Source organism: Anomalospiza imberbis, chromosome 6, assembly GCF_031753505.1.
Source record: "Anomalospiza imberbis isolate Cuckoo-Finch-1a 21T00152 chromosome 6, ASM3175350v1, whole genome shotgun sequence".
Lineage (NCBI taxonomy): Eukaryota > Metazoa > Chordata > Aves > Passeriformes > Viduidae > Anomalospiza > Anomalospiza imberbis.
The window spans coordinates 21,631,857-21,650,117 of NC_089686.1; the positions used below are offsets into that span (position 1 = coordinate 21,631,857).

The 18,261-nt window shown below is 42.3% G+C and overlaps 1 protein-coding gene across 1 annotated transcript in view; it reads right to left on the reverse strand.

The window, feature by feature from the left end:
• The window catches only part of NRXN3 (neurexin 3), a 968,667-nt gene that overhangs the window by 940,334 nt on the left and 10,072 nt on the right, over positions 1-18,261 (reverse strand). Inside the window, exon 2 of the mRNA XM_068192702.1 lies at positions 16,134-16,162. The gene's annotated coding sequence lies outside the window, so the exon portion shown is untranslated. The remainder of the gene's footprint in view (positions 1-16,133; positions 16,163-18,261) is intronic.

Below are 18,261 nucleotides of genomic sequence, written 5' to 3' on the forward strand. Positions count from 1 at the left end.
ACATACTGACAAAGCAAGCAGAAACTGTGTTTTTTTTTCTCTACTCCACATAGCAAGGCTATGTTCTTTATTCCTACTTTTCTGATATTTATCCCTCCCTTTCTTCTCCATCTTATGCCTCAAGCCAGAGGCTTGTCTGCTGTCTCTTCATATTGGAAACATACAGGCTTGTTTGGTTTAAAAGGTCAATCACAGCCTGTTTGTACTAAGTCTCTGATGCAAAAATCTCTTTGTATAAACCAGGAAAAATACTGGAGAAGAGAGTGCTGGATGGAGGACTGTGAGGTGCGGATAACATATCAGGGGCATGGACACACATAAGGCACTGTGGCGTATGGAGGCAGCACCCATCAGCTGAGGGGCCTATGGGTCTGTGTCCTTGGTCAATAGAAAACAATGCAATTAAATTCAGCTCGTAACAAGAAAGGCTTGAGCCAAATGAGGTTACCTTATATTCATCATAAACTAATACTGTCCACAAGGATAGTGACTGTCTACCAACTGATGCCCCATATATTGATTTAAAGCAATTGACTGTGTCACAAAATTTAACTCCTCAGGAAAGGGGCTAAACGAACAACTTCTGTTGTACAGATGGATAAAGCTATTAAGGTTGCCATTTCATGATCAAGGGTCATGATACAGGCCAGGACATTTTAAAGATGCACTGCGATTAGTTTGAGAGCTTTTTTTTATGCATACAAAAAGCTCTAAAAATGAAATACAAAATTAAAAAATGTATGTCATTGATTGGTTGTTCTATTTAATTTCAAGGCAACAATCATCTTTCAAAATAAACTGGACATAGTACATGGCCACTACTTAACTCTATCCAGTTTGGCCATGCTGAGCTGTGTGTCATTAAGTTCTCTAGAGGTAACAGAGCGATTCCACGATCAAAACCTCTCCAAAGATAAAACAGTGAATCCTATTCTTCCCCTGCTTTGCCAATGGTTATGTTATATAGCTACACACTATCTACCACTTTTGTCAATTAAAAAAAAAAGGTTGCAGTTTTTCCTCTTTCCCTGGCCTGCCTACCATTGCAGCACTATCTTCTACTGTGTTGATAGCTGATGGTACTGCTAAGGCAACTGCACAGCAATTACCTCTTGGCCTGAATCAGATGTGGTGAGGACAAACACTGTCCTCCACCACTGGAGGAGATCCTGAAACCCAGAGCTGGTACCAACAGTAAAAATGCAGCAGACTAAATGTTCCCTCATGTTACATGCCCCACAAACTACTTCATGTCCATATTTCTGTGCTCTCTGTGCTGCAGGCCTTGGAATTCATTTCCTCCTTCCTCCTTCCCTCAACCGTCATAATAAAAATAATCAAGGTCCTTTTCCATTCCCAGGCCTGCCCTCTGCCCTCTTCCAAAGCAGTTGTTTTCCATAGCATAGCCAGCCACCTAGGTTACCCCAGGATCCCAAGTGAAAACCTAACCCAACCACAAACTCTATCAACAGAAAGACTAAAACCAGGGTTTCTTTTTAACTGGGTTTAAGAGGGACCAGCTTTTGGTACATTATTTCCAAGTTATCGATAGCCTTTTGCGACTCACTTAAGGACTCCACTCTGCACTGTCACTTGAGAGTTACAAGACCATCAATAACAATAGAAAATAATGCGCCCTGAGAGAGGCCAGAGCAGAACCTCCTTCTCCAAAATCTTTCTTTACCCATGTAGTCTGCAGTGAACCACAGCACCGAGTAGCTCAGTAGTACAGGCTTCATCTGATACCCACGCACCAGTGAAGAACAGCACTCCTCTTCCATAAGTCAGCATGTTCATTCTGTTAGGGAAAAAAATTCCCCAAGAAAAATACTACTATTTCAGTTTTATTCTGTGTGAAAAAGTGCAAGTCCCTGTCCTGTATAATCAGAGACAGCCTTGGAGCAAACACCCACATAGCACCCTGCTGCTATTCATTAATTGCTCCAGCAGCTTGCAATGAAATCCACAGGGAAATTTTATAGCCTTTCTTTAACTCTACACATCTGTTGGAAGACACTCCAGACAGACACACACACACACACACACTACCAAATCTTTGAGAACTTGATTCCTGTGGAATATCAGAGAGGTGCCAAACGTACCTGCTCCCACAAGACAAAAGGAGTAGAAAATCAGTGACCTCCATTTCCAGCACATGGTGAAATACTACTGTACAAACTGGCCTTGCCTGTGTCTCCAGAGGGTATCAATACATAACATGTCTTGGGAAACTCCCATGAAATATGTGACATTCAAGAAGAAATGCTTTGTGAGCCAAATATCAGCCTCTGAGAGTAAAGCAGCCAAGATGGTACAAAAAAAAAACAAAATAGAGATGTTCATTACTTCATCAAGACTGCAAGAAGGGCTGGAAGTCACAGTTGCAGCCAAAGACAGAGCCTCCTCAGCTACTGTTGTTCTCAGATGCACACAGTTGTAGTGAAGAGAGTCTACATTTTGTTGGGAGAAGATGGTGACTAATGTTGTCCAAAGAATTAGGGGAAGTAATTCAGCAGTGCAATATTCAGCACTACTAAAGTCAGAAGAAATTTTACTGGCTTCAATAAGGGTGGGAAGTACTTTTTATCACAGATCTTTTATTTGATACCTAAGACAGGATATTTTGCAATCAAAGACACCAACAAGTCCTGAACATTGTATTTTGAGCTGATCTTTTTTCCTGAAGTTTAACCTAGGTATTTCTGAAAGACACAGACTTCCTCTGTGGTTTTTTTTTTTTTTTGAGATTGGTGCACAGGACAAAGCCTCAATGATGTCTACACCACTGCAGATGCAAACTGCCACAGAAACTCACACTTTCCTTCTCCAGTCCAGCATGTTCCTGTTCTGATTCAGATCAAGCCTCTGCATCCCATTTCAGAAACTGAGATTGTAGATAAAGACATAAAACCTGGTTAACTCTATTAACTTTACAACATCATGTCATGAAATGTCATCTCAGTTTCCACAGCTGTCAGTTTATGCCACAGCCCTTCTGGCCTGGGTTGCTCTTGCTCTTTCCATTCAGACGTGCACAGCAGGCAGCAGCCTCTTTGAGCTACCCAGCTCACCTTCACACGTGCACTATAGAACAATATGAATATTACATGTAGCAGCCTATGCAGCAAAAGATATATTAAGTCCTATATTTTTAATGCCACTTTTAGTATGCCTATAAAAAGACTCTTATGCAAAAAATTGGATTATGTATTTCTGTTCTGTATGGGAATAGCGTACCAAGTGAGAGACATGGCAAGTGGGAATGCTCCTATCCAGGTGCAGCAGCCTTTGGCAACCTGCATCTGCATGGGATTTGCAGAGAATTACATAAAACTTCTCTTCCTACAAGCATCAGACCTAGTTGAGCCCATAGGATTTTTACATCTCAAGAGGTTTTTACTGGTATATCACACTAGAAGTGCTGGTGAATGCTATCCTTCACAGTGACTGGATGACATGCTGCTCTTCAATTTCTCTGTAACCACTCAGAAATGTGACATCTTTACAAATCATTGTGTGCCCTCCTACAGCTCATATTAGACGGCCAGAAGAAAGAGAAATGCCTGCCAGAAACTTGTAAGAAAATTTGGTATTTCCAGTTTTCTCTTATATTTGCCCTTACTTCTTCCAAACTAAACTAGGGCAAAAGAAATAATTACAGCTTCACAAATATCTTACCTGCCTTTTCATTGCCCCTGTTACTGTACTTCAATTCTGGCCTGAAAAGATTTCCCCAGCAGCAAGAGAACATCTAACCTCCATGATCCTCGCAACTTTGGGTTTTCTTGAGACAGAAAACGTATGAAACTAGCAGGACTGGAAGTATGTTAAATCATGGACAGCTGAGATCACTCCAAGTCTCTTCCGCCCCCCTGGCATGACATGCCAAAAGGGACATTCTGTAAGAAGTAGGGCTTCCTAGCACCACTTCTGCCAAATAACAGAGAGACTTACCTGGGAATTAGGTCATTAAAACAGAGGGCCTGACTCACAGTGAGAGGTGGATCTATAAGTGACCTTTGGCAGACTGGAGCCACTGATCAATGATTACTTTTTTATTAAATAATTATTTTCCTGTACCAGCAGAGACTACTTCCCTCATACACAGCATTAACATTAACCTTTGCTGCACAAGGATTAAAGGAGATGACACCACAGAGAACCCTCAAGAAAGCAGTGAGAAGTAAGGAAAAAGGCAAAATGGAAGCTTAGCCCAAGGAAACACACTCTTCCCCTCTACTCAGGGCTGGCTCATGCTGCCCAGTTTCCCCATCACTACTCCACCCATCTCTACTTGTACTTAAGCACTGCCAGGTCAGTCTGAGAAAAAAGGCAGTGCTCAATTCCACTATAAAGGCTGAGAAATCAGGGATACCCAGTGAAGGCAGATGGGGCAAGATGGCACACTTTATGGTCATAACAAAACAAATAAATCAGCTACAACATCATAATGAAAATCAAGGACAATTCAAAAAGAAGCTGTGCTGACCCACAGCTCCCAGGACTTTAACTGATGGCAGACACAACCTGAAGCATTTCTATTTCACTGTTTGGCTTCATCCCAAAACACTTCTATCCATGCCAAACTGTTTGTCTTCACAGCATTTGCTCCTCCTGAGTGGATATCATCAGTCACACCCATCTGTGAGAGCTATTTTGTTATATGAGGAAAAAAGACCCTTAGGGAAAAGCACAGTTCATCAAATGTGCTATGCCTTGGACTTGGGTTCAGTCTTAATGCAGGTCTCCTGGGGTGACCCTGTACACTAATCAGGTGTGCCCTTTGGCACTGTGCCCTCAGCAGAAAGACCAGGTGGAACCAGGTGAAACCTCAAAGAGATGGAAGACTGAAAGTATTGGGGACATGAAAAACCCCAGCAGATGGCAGGGAAGAAGCTTCTTTCTGCTTTGACAGTGGTTTGCTCTAGTGTGGCTTTTACTGTGAAGTTTCTGCTGGTTTCTCCATATACTTCTTTAGATTATATATCTCACAACAACTGGAGGGAGGATCATATATTCTCCTCTCACACAGTCTAACTACATTATTCCCAGTAAGCGTTGTACCACAGTCCCCAGTAAAGCAGTATGTCTTTTTCTTGGTGCAGTGCCAAGAAACCAAGTGTCATTTGAGCCCCAGATGAGGAGAACATGCTACAGGCAGCACAGCCCCCAGCAAAAGGAAGCCTTTGGCCAAAAAGAGAAGCACGGAAACCAGAGAACAATACAAGAAGTATCTAGTACACTTCATACATCTTGCATGCATATAATCCACCAGTATGTATTTCAACAGCTGTCACCCAAGGAGAGCTCGCACAAATTCGAAGTGTCTCCCATCTATCTCGAAGAAACAGGAGACATGCTCACCTGAAGTCCACCCTCATCTAACCATTATCAATGCACAAGCAGCTGCACTGATGGCAAAAACACATGCCCTGTTCCTTATCTTCTGGGGTGATCAGTTCTTAATTCTTTAAGCCTTGATATGTGAACCAGTAATTCAGCATGAGCCCTCCCCAACAAGAATACAGTGAATATCTGCTGTCTTCAGAAGAGACATCTACTGCCCTTATCACTTCACATTGGTTTTAGTCCATGCAGAAGGAAATTCCTTCTGAAGAAGAAACAGAATCATATGCACTAAATCAGAGACTAAATTATCAACAAACAGATCTCAGCAGCTAGGGAGAGGCTGGGGAGCCTCATCAACTGCTTTGCATAGAAAAACCTCACCCAATGTGACAAAGCTTGCCTATCTGAAGAAAGCAGTAGGCTCTCAAGTCTTCCTCTAGTCTTGCTTCGACAACATATTTCTTGGCCCTATAGGCTTCATTTCTTTGGACATACAGACTCACTGGTGTCTTCAAGGTCTCAATCTGCACATACAGTGTTTCCTTGCATTCTGAACTTCCTCTCCTTTCTCATCAGGGAAAGGAAGAATCACAGGGAGACCTCATATTTTAAATTTACAGAATTATTGTACAGACTAAGAAATTGCATTGTATACATTTGTCCTTCCCTTTCAATCCTCAGCAGAGTTGCTGGGCCTCACTCCCATACCAACTCCCAGAAACAAAGCCTCTAACACCTTGTCACAGACAGCAGGCAGGACCAGCCAACATCAGTTCCCCAAGAGACCTTCCACTGTCACACTAAGCAGAGAAAGCTGAGCTCTTCCAAGGGAAACACAAGACTCTACCTCTCTATCCAGAGAAGACAAGAAGGGATGAGGATATTCAGTGTCAAATCCCAGCCTCAGGCTGGTCATTTGGTAGAAGGTGGGATTTTAATTCCTAGTTTTAATCAAAGAAAATGTAGTTACAGACTTTGAAAAACAGTGGCATCAAGAAGAAAAGTGGCAAGAGTCTGCATAAATCTTCTTGCCGAGTCTCCTGTTTCCCCTGGAGAAGGAAATGAACCAAGAGCAGATGCAGCAGCCGTGCTGTCCCTACAGTATCATTTCTTCCCAATTCATATATGCATGCTTTATCCTTCCACTCACAAGGTGTAGATTGACTCCTCCCTAGGAACTTGGTCAGACTGTAGGATCTGAAGAAAAGGTGAAGGGAACATTACCTCCTTATCCTATACAAACCTGCACTCTCCTCATTTCTTCTCAATGCTTTTTCCGTGTTTTTAATTTCCTGCAATGATCTACATAACTGCATCATGTGTCTCTTCTCATGATGAATATGAATTATTAGCCTATTCAATAATTCAAGTGGTCCAAAATGATACAATTCTTGAAACCTTTTCACCTTGAACACAGATGTATGCATATGCAAATATATATATTTATATATATAATTATATATAATTTTTTAAAGTGAGTTGGCTCAAGGCAGTTAAAGACTGGTATCTTCTTTTCTAGAAAGCTTTAAAATTCAGAAATTTGCACTTATTTTTTAACAGATCTTATACTGATATTAAGCACATTTAAAATTAACAAAAAATTACAAAGCTTTCTTGCTATTTGTCTTGGATCAAAAGATAAATTGGCATTGGCAAATTATATTCCATTAAAGGATACTACCAATTAAAAGAAATCATTATTCTATTTGAGTACTTTTTTATTTGCTATTGTTGCAAGCAATACCTAAGATTAATCCAACTGAAGGATTAGAAGGGAAAATGCCTTTCACCTAAGTGCTTACTCCATGCATGTGACAGTACTTTGTGTCAAGCCAGTTTGACTGTTTCTCTTGTAAGCAGTCAGATCCCCTTTGGATTAGATGCGTAGAAATAGGGAAGGAAAAATACATATGTAAATGTAACTGCAGAAACTCAAATATTAGCAAGTGAACCCAAAGAGAACACTTTTTCTTTTCAGCTAAGTAACATTAAGTTGCTGCACAGTCCTTAAACAACACACACACACTGAAAATCCTCTGCCTCAAATAAACACACATTTCCCATCAGGCACAAAAACATATTCAGTGTTCAACAGACAGTGTCAATACTGGTTACAGTCTTTTTCACACACTCTACCCTAGAATGATGAGACATCTATGATTCATTCTCCAACCCACCTCTCCAGTCACACACCTAGGAGGAAGGCATGTTGAATGTTTTGGGGGTTTTCACATCAAGGAATAAAAATATTAAAAGCATTGCATTTCTTTTGGGATTTTGTTCCTCTTCAAAAGGAGTCGCATCACTTAATTTTTCCCTTCTGCATTTCCCCACACTTCCCCTACATCCAACCTGATATTCTGATCCAACCTGAAGTCTGATATTCTTTCCCTTCCCAGAGATTGTCTCCTTTTCAACCTTGCTCCTTCCAGACATCCATTCCAGTGTTGCCTCCTGGCTCGCACCTCTTCTTTCTGTGTGAAGTCAGACAGGTTCTTATGCAGATGTCAGCAGGGTCAGCACACACATGAAGGTCTGTTAGATCTACACTTCATAAATCAGAAAGCTGCCTTCTGGTCTCTTTATTCACACTCTTCATTCAAAAATTTTTTCTCTAGTCCTTCTCCCCCCCAGCCTCTTCTACTTCCCTATATACTTTTGCCTCACCAAAAGCTTCATACTTTTTTTCATGTTTTTATTTCCTGCTTTTAAAACTTCCTTTTTCCTACCTGTTCTCCAGCTGCTTCCTTTGGATTCTTGTGCTACCAGGCTGTCATCTATGCTGTTAGTGCCAACCACATCTACAATACAGTTAAATCATTTATTAGATTACTTTTTTACTTACTTTCCTCATTTGTTCCTTGGAGTCCTAGCACTGTCAGTTCCCGATCACACAGACATCAAACCTTCACCGTGTCCCTTCCTTCTCTCAAATGGCACCATCTTTTACTGGAAACTGACTAGTCCTATAGGATACAACAGCCAAACCTTTTCATAGGGGCACATGATGATGTGTGAGTGTTAAGAAGGTGGTTTACTATAAACTGATTGGATGAGATAAGTGAAACCTTGATAAGGCTGAGTCCATTTGGAGTTTAGACAAAGATTTGCGCTGACCATTCTGGGCGACTTATAAGAGAAAAAAGAAACATAAGAGAAAAAAGATTCAACTGAGATATTTTGGTTGTGGACAGAGCTAAGCAAAGACACAGAGAAGCTCCAAGGCAAGAAAAGACAGCTCCATCAGCCAAATACTAGAGCAACCATTTAACTCTTTAGAGTTCAAACTCTACAGTCAGAAGGCAACTGACAGAAAGAAAGGCAACTTTCCAGCTACTTAGAGTAGCTAAGAACATGAGCCACAGCATCAGCATCTATGATGCTAAGAGTTTCACCTGGAAACAGGAGACAAAAAAAGGACAGTAGCATCTGCTCACTAGGCTGCTCCATAAGGCACATCATGGGACCAAAACACACACATCCCCAACCCCCAAGTAGTGAGTGAGGACAGAGCCTTTCAAATTCTGATGCACAATGCTCCACATGAAAGTTGTTGGCAGTGACCTGTTGCTTCCACACCTTATAGGAAAGTTGCCTATAACATCACCCCCAAACTTCTGGCAGGTTACACTGTGACATAACACACTACACCCAGGCGGATGCAGAAGGGTATGTGTGCAGGTGACAGAGGAAAAGGCAGTCAGGGAAGAGAATAAACATACAGGCATCAGTGATTGAAAACTCTGAAAGGCTAAGGTCTCTGCAAATGCCTGAGTAAAAGCAGAGGCAATCTCCCAGATCGATTATGCATGCACGCCACTGAAAACACAGACTGCTAAAGTGCCAGAGCTCTGCTGGATAATTTATAGGCTGGTGTTAGTATTCACAGAGTAGTGGGCAGAGTTCAAAGGAACGAGGTGAAGAATAAAAGTTTGAGCCCTATGAAAACACCATCACAGCCAGCATGAGCATCTGCACCACAAAGAGCTTCAGCTGTGCTGGGTACAGGAAGAAGCCAGCAGATGTTATCAAAGTAGGAGCCATCAAGTGGTATTTTGGCACGGGGGCAGAGAGTTCAGGGAGGGTGTACAATCAGAGCATGCACACGTGCAAACTTTGCAAGTGCTGAGCACATGCCTGCTTGGCTTTTGAGAAAGCAGAGGAAAGCTGTGTGCCAAACAGCCTGCAACCCATTCCATCTTCTAGCACAACACTTCTTCACAATCTTCTTGATTCTTCTATGCTTGCCATACACCAGATTTCCTGGGCTACTTCTGTCACAGAGATATACACAAAGCAGGAAATAACTGAAGACCTCCACATGCCTTTTTCAGTAATGGTCTCACCAGGATTTGAAGCCAGGACTGTAGGGAAGAAATTAAGCAAACTAAGCCATTCAAAGTGCAAGCTTTATTTAGGCGAGCTTGAGTTTTCCAGCTTTATCACTGTCTGAGCCTCTTAGAAACCTAGTTATCTGGAGACAAAGATGGCAAGACAGTGAGGTCATCAATTTACTAAGTCTTATGTCTGCTCACGTTTCAGATTAGACACAACACCAATGGCATTAGAATAAGTACGGTGCAGTTGACTTCAGCAGAGATGAAAAGCAAAGTCTGCCTCGCCCATCTTCGCTCCTCTCACTGCAAGGCTACTCTAGAACCAGATCTTACAAACAGATATGCAGGTGCACAGCATGTACTGCCAACTATTCACTGTTACCATCTAGTGCTGGAAACAGAGTGCAAGGGAAAGCACAATATACAGACAAGATGAACTAAGGGATTGAACCAGTATTTTTAGTATTGCATGCATGCCCAGATAGCACCTTTAAATTCCTTGTCATAGCTTCCACGGCATTCAGCAAAATCCTAATCCTCTCCAACCCTACTCATTCCAAAAGAGAGTTGTCTGGAGGTACAAGTAATTTTCTGTTGTAGAACCTTTTCTAAATGAAGCTCTCTGGCCCTTGCAACACCTACCCGAACTGGGACGGCCCACAGGAATTTGGTATAATGCAGTGTGCTGATAAGTATTCTAACAAATACTCATCTGACTCGCTTATTCCTGCAGGTCAGCCTTCAGGGACATCCTGTCTGGGTGCAGTACTTGAGGCTCAATCAATTACAGAAAGTTATCTCTATTAGAGGCCACAGAGGGGCATGCTTTAGAGACACGAATCACTTAGCATGAAAACCTTTTGTTCTACATTTAGGCAGCATCACACAACAAAATTCTTGTGTATGACTGGGTAATACAGTAATAAAATTCAACAGAGTAATTATCACTACAACTAGACTCCCCTCTGTACAATTAGAATATTAAGCTGGATTTTTATCCATAGAATCTGGAGGACTGCAGTATTGATGGATGCCCATTCTCTTAGTCAGGAGAGGGCTCAGCAGGAAGGAACTGAATCAAGGAACCCATGTCTTTATTCTTTTAAGCAATGGCAAAGAATCTCCATAAAGAGATGGCAACACTATTACATGGAATATGTAACTTGATCAATTCTGTTGCTAGACCTGTGATCATTAGGGTCTTGGCAATTAATCTATTGTTAGTCCACAGTATCATTCCAGGTGGGTTTTTAACTGCAATGCTATTACAAGTTGGAGGACAAAGGTACATGGTGCACAACACAGAATGTTGTGGGTTGGCAGCATCTGCTGATATGTCTGACAACTATTAACTGAGAAAAGTTTGGAATACTATATCAAACCAATCCTAAGATGAAGAGTGCACCAAATGTGATTAAATAAATCGGTCTGTTGTCTATGATCTTCCACAAAAAATAATTTAAACTCCGTCTATTGAATTTGAGACCTTTTTCAGAGATAAGAAATAGAGATAGCAATTTGCTTTTGTCATGAAATAACTCAATGGCAGGATGAAAAAGAAAGTTTGTACCTCCTGCCCTTTCCATTTGATTATTTACCTCTGACAGTATAAAGAAGGGAGGTGTCAGGGAAAAAAAAATCACGGAACAACAAAAACTTCACCATAAAATAAAACACATGAAAATATCTAGACAGAGTCCAGCGAAAATAGGCTATAAAGCCATGTTTGCATGGCAAGGTTCTGGTAACTGGGGGGGCTGCAGGGGTGGATCCTCTGAGAACTTCCAGAACCCTCTCCCATGTTCAGTAGAGCCAATGCCAGTGAGCTCCAAGACAGACATGCTGCTGGCCAAGGCTGAGCCCATAAGTGATGGCAGTAACACCTCTGTGATAACCAATTTATGAAGAAAAGAATGTTTCTGCACAGAATTAATTGCAGTCAGAAAAGAGAGGAGTGAGACTTTATGACAGGAAGAACTCTGCAGAACACCAAGGTCAGTGGAGAAGGAGGGACAGGAGGTGCTCTAAGCACCAGAGCGGAGATCCCCCTGCCGCCCATAGTGAAGACCATGATGAGGCAGGATTTGCCCCTGCAGTCCATGGAAATCCATGGGGGTGCAGAGATCCAACTGCAGCCCGTGGAGAGGAGCCAAGCTGGAGCAGATGAATACCCAAAAAAGGTTGTGACCCCTTGGGAGACCTGTGCTGGAACATGCTTCTGGCATGACTTGTGACCTTGTGGGGGACCCACACTGAAGCAGTCTGATCCTGAAGGGCCACATCCTGTGGAAAGGGGTCTATGTTGGAGCAGTTTATGAAGAACTGTGGCCTGTGGGAAGGACTTACATTGGAAAAGTTTGTGAAGAACTTTCCACTCCTGTGGAAAGTAGCCCACACTAGAGCAAGGGAAGGACTCCTCTCCCTGAGGACGGAGCAGCAACAGAAACAGCATGGGGTGAACTGACTGTAACCCCCATTCCCCATCTTCCTGCACTGCTGATAGCAGGAGGAGGTAGAGAATCAGGAATAAAGCTAAGGCTGTGAAGGAAGGAGGGCTGCAGGGAGGTGCTTTTAGGATTTTTTTTTATTTCTCATTATCCTGTTCTGATTTTGATTGGTAATAAATTTAACTGCTATCCCCAAGTCAAGTCTCTTGCCCATGACAGTATTTGGTGAGTGATCTCTCCCTGCCCTTGTCTCAACTCATGGACCATTTGTTATATTTTCTCTCCCTGTCCAGCTGAGGAGGGGAGTGGCAGAGCAGCTTTGGTGGATACCTGGCATTCAGCCAGGGTCAACCCACCAGAAGCAAGACAGGAAAGACTTCAATGGAAATAGAGAGAAGATGTATAAACTGTTTAACGTGTAGAGAAACAAAAATTACAGAGAAGAACAACCAAATCTGAAATGACATACAAATCAGTTTACAAACAGAACCCTTTTTCCAGCACAATTACAGTGACAGAATAATCACTGGAGAGCTTTAAGAAATCATTCACTGAGCACTTACATGGGATAATCTAGCAAAGGGACCCAGGAGACCTTAAAGATCTTAAAGAACAAACTCCTCAAAGCACAAGAACAGTTAAATTCAATTTGTGGGAAGCCAAGTGGGTGTGGAAGGAAGCAGGCAGCTGAATGGGAAACTCCTGACAGCACTCAAACACAAAAGGATGCGAATGAAAGGTGAAAGTGGGGGTGTGCTTCTCAGGAAGAATACTGAAACTCTGCCTCAGCATGTCAGGATGAAAATTAGAAAAGCTTGAAATTGCATGAAAATTCATAAAATGTGAAAGGCATCAAGAAGGGCTTCTTAATGTACCCTGCTAGGAAAAGCATGACTAAGAAATCTGTGGGCCCAAAGCTGAATGGAACAAGAAACCAGTGGTAAAAAGAAAACATCCAGGTTGCCTATGGATGGTATTAGATAGTTTTTGTAACTTTGGTAAGACACCACTTCAGCCAACAAACCTCCTGCATTATGCCACTTACTTTGAATATTCATCCTGCTGAGATCCACCAGTCTTTCATGGTGTCCTTTTGGGCAGCAAAATCCCATGTTTAGTCTCATTCTTTTTCCACAATAATAATCTACAGTTTCCTATGAAAACTGCAATGGACACTTCATTGTTGGACCAGTGTGTTTCCCTATCTATACCAGATGAATGATGGGAAGTTTTGGGACAGAAAAAGCCACATTGAGTGAGAATTAAGCTGCTTTATTTAAACAGATGGAAGATGCACACACAAAACCACCAAAGCAAAGAATGCAGTTTGAATTATTGTTATAATTCTTTGCCACATGCCTACAGAAAGCTTGACAACAGCTAAGCTGTCAACATGCTATCATACCACCCATCCTGCTGACCAATCTTTGGGTTTTCTGCACTCCCCCAGTTATCTGTGCCCATCTGTTGTCTCCTGTCTTATCCTTAGTTTGCTAGCTCTTTGGGGCAGGGAACATTTTTTGCCCTGTGTTTGAACAAGCATTGTGTAGGTGCTACCACAATAGGCAGGAATAAAAATAACAACAATAATTAGGTTATATCTTAGTATCTCCTTGGGTTGAAATGTTTCCCTCCTGACTTCACAGCAGTGTTCATAAACAATTATAACTTGGTGCAATATGGGGCCTCATAAACAAATAATTACATCCCAACCTACCTTCAACCATTTCACCAGTCATCCCTCGAGGGCTGATCTGCTGAGCTCTCCATATGCTCCAAATGGTGAGTGTGTGTGAACTCAGTTTCAGCAGAAGATACCAGCCTTGCAGTGTAGCAGGACTAACACCCTGCATATAACCCATAGATTTTCTTTGGACAGAACAAGCTTCCTACACACAAACTGCTGCCTCCTACTTTTGTGTGTCAACCCTGACTCATTTCTAGTGCCAAGAAGAAGAGTATAGTATCTTCATCCTCTACTCCCTCTGAAGAATGGCAAAAGCCTGCAGTTAGTTATAAGTTTATGCAAGATGGTGGAAAACAGTTACATTATAAACTGTGCACACAGATTGTGGCCAAGCACAACACTGTACAACTTCAACAAGTATATATTCCTAGATGTTCTTTGAAACTAAAAAGAAAATGTTCCTTCCTTGAGGCTCACTAGGGAAACTGTCTCACTGCACTGGAGACACTCAAATTCACTCCTAGGCCCAACTGGATCCAGACAGGCTGTTAGTGTAAATCCAAGATTCAGGAAAAGATAGCAGTAACATGCCACATAGTATGTCTTGGACTGCTTGCTAGTAGAAGAAAGTTTCTGCTGAACTCTCAGGGAAGAAAAGCCCCATTCACCAAGAAACATTCTCCTCTCTTAAAGTGCCAAAAGCCCCTCATGAGTACAGAAGTCTACTGAATCAATCAATCTCTCTTCTCAAATCCACTGGGTGCAAAGGCACCTCCTGCAATGCCTCATCCACACTACTCTGCTGAGGACACTGGAAGAAAGATGTTGCAGTGAGGAAAATCCTTTGACCTTGTCTACTTCTTTTGATGGAAGAGCACAGAAAAATTATCTTGTAACTTTAACACACTGTATCTTGTAACTTTAACAAATCTGCGGTGGTTTTTGATAGGTGAAAGCAGAAGGGTAAGCCTTTTTTTCCATCTCCAAATAATTTCACCAAATCTTCCTAGTGTAAATTAATCAATAACCAGGATACAAGTCTCCAATAACTTCCAATTCCTAGTTATGAAGATACAGGAAGTTGGGCCACCCCTCTGCTTATCTGCAGAAATAGAAAGGCTTACAGTGCTGGATGCTAATCTAACACTACTGAACACACAAGCTCCCTCAGGTTTTTTGGGATGTGCACTGTAAAACTGGATTATGCCAGAGGCATGGAAGGTGCTGTAGGGCAATTTGCAGAGGGAGTGATTCACCCTGGCTCTGCTTCCCCAAGCTCCCACCACAACTGCCAGTGAGGGGACAAGCCTGCCTCTCAGGCACTGCAAGAGCTGTTGGGACCAGACATCAGGAGATCAGGCAGCCCATTCCCTTCTGAACCTGTCAAAATTATAATAAAACAACCTAGATAAAATTATGTGTCTGCTGTCTCATCTGCTCTTAAAACTTCCTGTGATGAGGGCACTACAGCCCCCCTCAGGACACTGTTTTCCTGCTTAACTTTCCAAATACTCCTAAAGCTTTTCCTAGCACTTACCTCCACATCTTCCTTGCTACAAATTAAGCTGATTACTTCTTGTCCTATCCCCAGTGGACACAGAGAACAATTAATCACTGTCTTCGTAAAACAAGCTTTTAAATATTGGACAGCTTTTCCCTCGTCAATCTTCTCTCTAGTCTAAACCAACCCAACCGATCCTCTCCTTGCAGACAGCGTTTGCCACACTGGCTGCTCCCTCCCCACCTCCTTCCAGTGTTTCTGGTTTTCCTGCTCTCCTGGATGCAATGCTTCGCTATGGCTTCAGCAGTGGCTGCTAGCGTAGAAAAACTACTGCCTGTGTGCTACATGTGACACTCCTGTTAAATATACCCTAAAATGGGATTTGCTTTTTTGCAACATCACCACACTGTTGACTCATATTCAGTCTCTGACTCACAGTAGTGCCTCCCAGATCCTTTTCTGCAGTTCTGTTGCCTGGCTTGTTATCCCCCATTTTACATACAGGCATTTGAGTAGATCTTTCCAAGTACAGTACTTTTCATTTGTCTTTAATAAATTGCTTCTTATCAAATTTAGACCATTTTCTAGTTTAATTGGTAAATTAAACTAGATTGTGCCAAGAAAGCAGATTAACTTCCAACCTCATGTTACACATTGGCAACAAAGAGAGCGTGAAAGGAAGAACCACTGTGTTCAAACTCCTTAAAAAGAGTTACTGTCTTATCAGAAGCTTAGCAATTCACTACTCCCTTTTCACTCTGCATTCTACCTGATTCTGGCAGGTTGACCCTGGCTGAATGATAGGTACTCACCAAAGCTGTTCTACCACTCCCCTCTGCAACTGGACAGGGAGAGAAAATATAAAGAAAGGCTCATGAGTTAAGAGATCACTCATCAATTACTGTCACAGACAAAACAGACTCAACTTCAGGAAATTAATTGAATTTATTACCAATCAAAATCAAAGCAGGATAATGAAAAGTAAAACCTAAAAACACCTTGCCCATATCCCTCCCTCTTTCCTGAGCTTAACTTTATTCCCAATTCTTTACCTTCTCCCCACCAGCAGTGCAGGGAAATGGGGAATGGAGATTATTAGCAGTTCATCACATGTTGTTTCTGCTGCTACTCCATCCTCAAGGAGAGGAGTCATTTCCCTGCTGTAGTCTGGGGTCCTTTCCATAGGAAACAGTCCTCCATTAATTCCTCAAGCATGAGTTCTTCTCATGGGTTACAGTTCTTCACAAACTGCTCCAAAAAAAAAAAAAATCCCTTTCCAAAGAGGTTCAGTCCTTCAAGAACAAGCTGCTTCAGTGTGGGCTCCCATGGGATCACAAGTCCTGTCAGCAAATCTGCTCCAGTGTGGGCTCCTCTCTCCATGGATCCACAGGTCCCTGACAGGAGACTGTTCCAGCACAGGTTTTCCAAGGTGTCACAACCTTCCTCCAGTGTGGGCACAACCCCTGCTCCAGTGTGGGGTTCCTTCCATGGGCTGCAGGTGGATCTCTGCACTCCAGTGGATTTCCATGGACTGCAGGAGCACATCCTGCCTCACCATGGTCTTCACCACGGGCTGCAGGGAGATCTCAGCTCCATCATCCAGAGCCCCTCCTGCCCTGCCTTCTTTGCTGACCTTGGTGTCTGCAGACTTGCTACTGTCACATATTCTCCTTCCATTCTTCTATGGCCACAATTGCTTCTGTGCAAAATTTTCTTTGCTTCTCAAGAATGATATCACAGAGGTGTTGCTATCATTCCTGACTGGCTTGGCCTTAGCCAGCAGAACATCCATCTGGGAGCCAGCTGGCATTGTTTCTGCTGGACAAGGAGGAAGTTTCTGGCAGCTTCTCATAGAAGCCACCCTGTAGCCACCCCAGCTACCAAAACCTGGCCATGCAAATCCACTGATACTCGGTGGTCTTCGTAAATTAACAGTAGCTCCCTCTAGCCTCATAAAATACATTTGCTCAATGAAATTACAATCTGCTGCCAAAAAAGTACAGCAACGTCCTAGGCACCACATCACTCTATGACCTAAGCTAGTACCAAACAGAGTTGCTAGCAACTCATTAGCTCATATCAACCAACAAGGAAGAGAAGGGGCACATTTAAAAAACTAATTATATTGAATTACATCCTTAAGATCTGGCTCAACAAAATTATGACTTTTGGTCCACTGGTATTAGATACACCCTTAATATGTATTTGATTAATGACCTATATGAAATTACATCAAGGATCAATGTTTCTTTGTATTTTCTCCATAAAGTCCGTAGCATTTGACTCCCAGATATGCAGCAGGTATTTTTAATTCATATACCTGAAATTATATTATATCATCAACTCTTTGACAGTGCTGCTTGAGCTAACCAGACAAACTGGCAGATTTTAATACCAGGACATCAATGAATTAACAGGCATTCTGAGTCCCTCAAGAAGGTTGGCCTTATGCTCCCCACAGGACTTCTGCACTCTCTTTGTCCCCCTCCAAAAAGTCAAAGTAATCAATAATTTAAATTGTCTTTTCTTTGTGGTCTACAAAAAAAAATGTAGGGTGTAACCAGCCATCATAAGAGAACAATAAATTATCAGAATTTCTCTCATCCCAAAATAAAAAAGGAAGTTAACTGAATGTGTCCAGAGGAGGATAACAAAGCTGCTGAAATGCTAGGACACATGTCCTAGTGGCAAAGCACTCTGGGTTTATTTAGTTAGGAAAAAAGGGGATTAAGAGGCAAGCCCACTGCTATCTACAGCTTCCTGAGGAGGGGAACTGGAGGGAGGTGCTGAGCTCTTTTCCCTGGTATTCGGTGACAGGACATGCAGGAATGATTTAAAGATGCAGCAGGTGAGGTTCAGACCAGGTATCAGGCAACACTTCTTTACAGAGAGTGACCAAACACTGGACCAAGCTTCCTACAGGGGTGGTCAGTGCCCTAT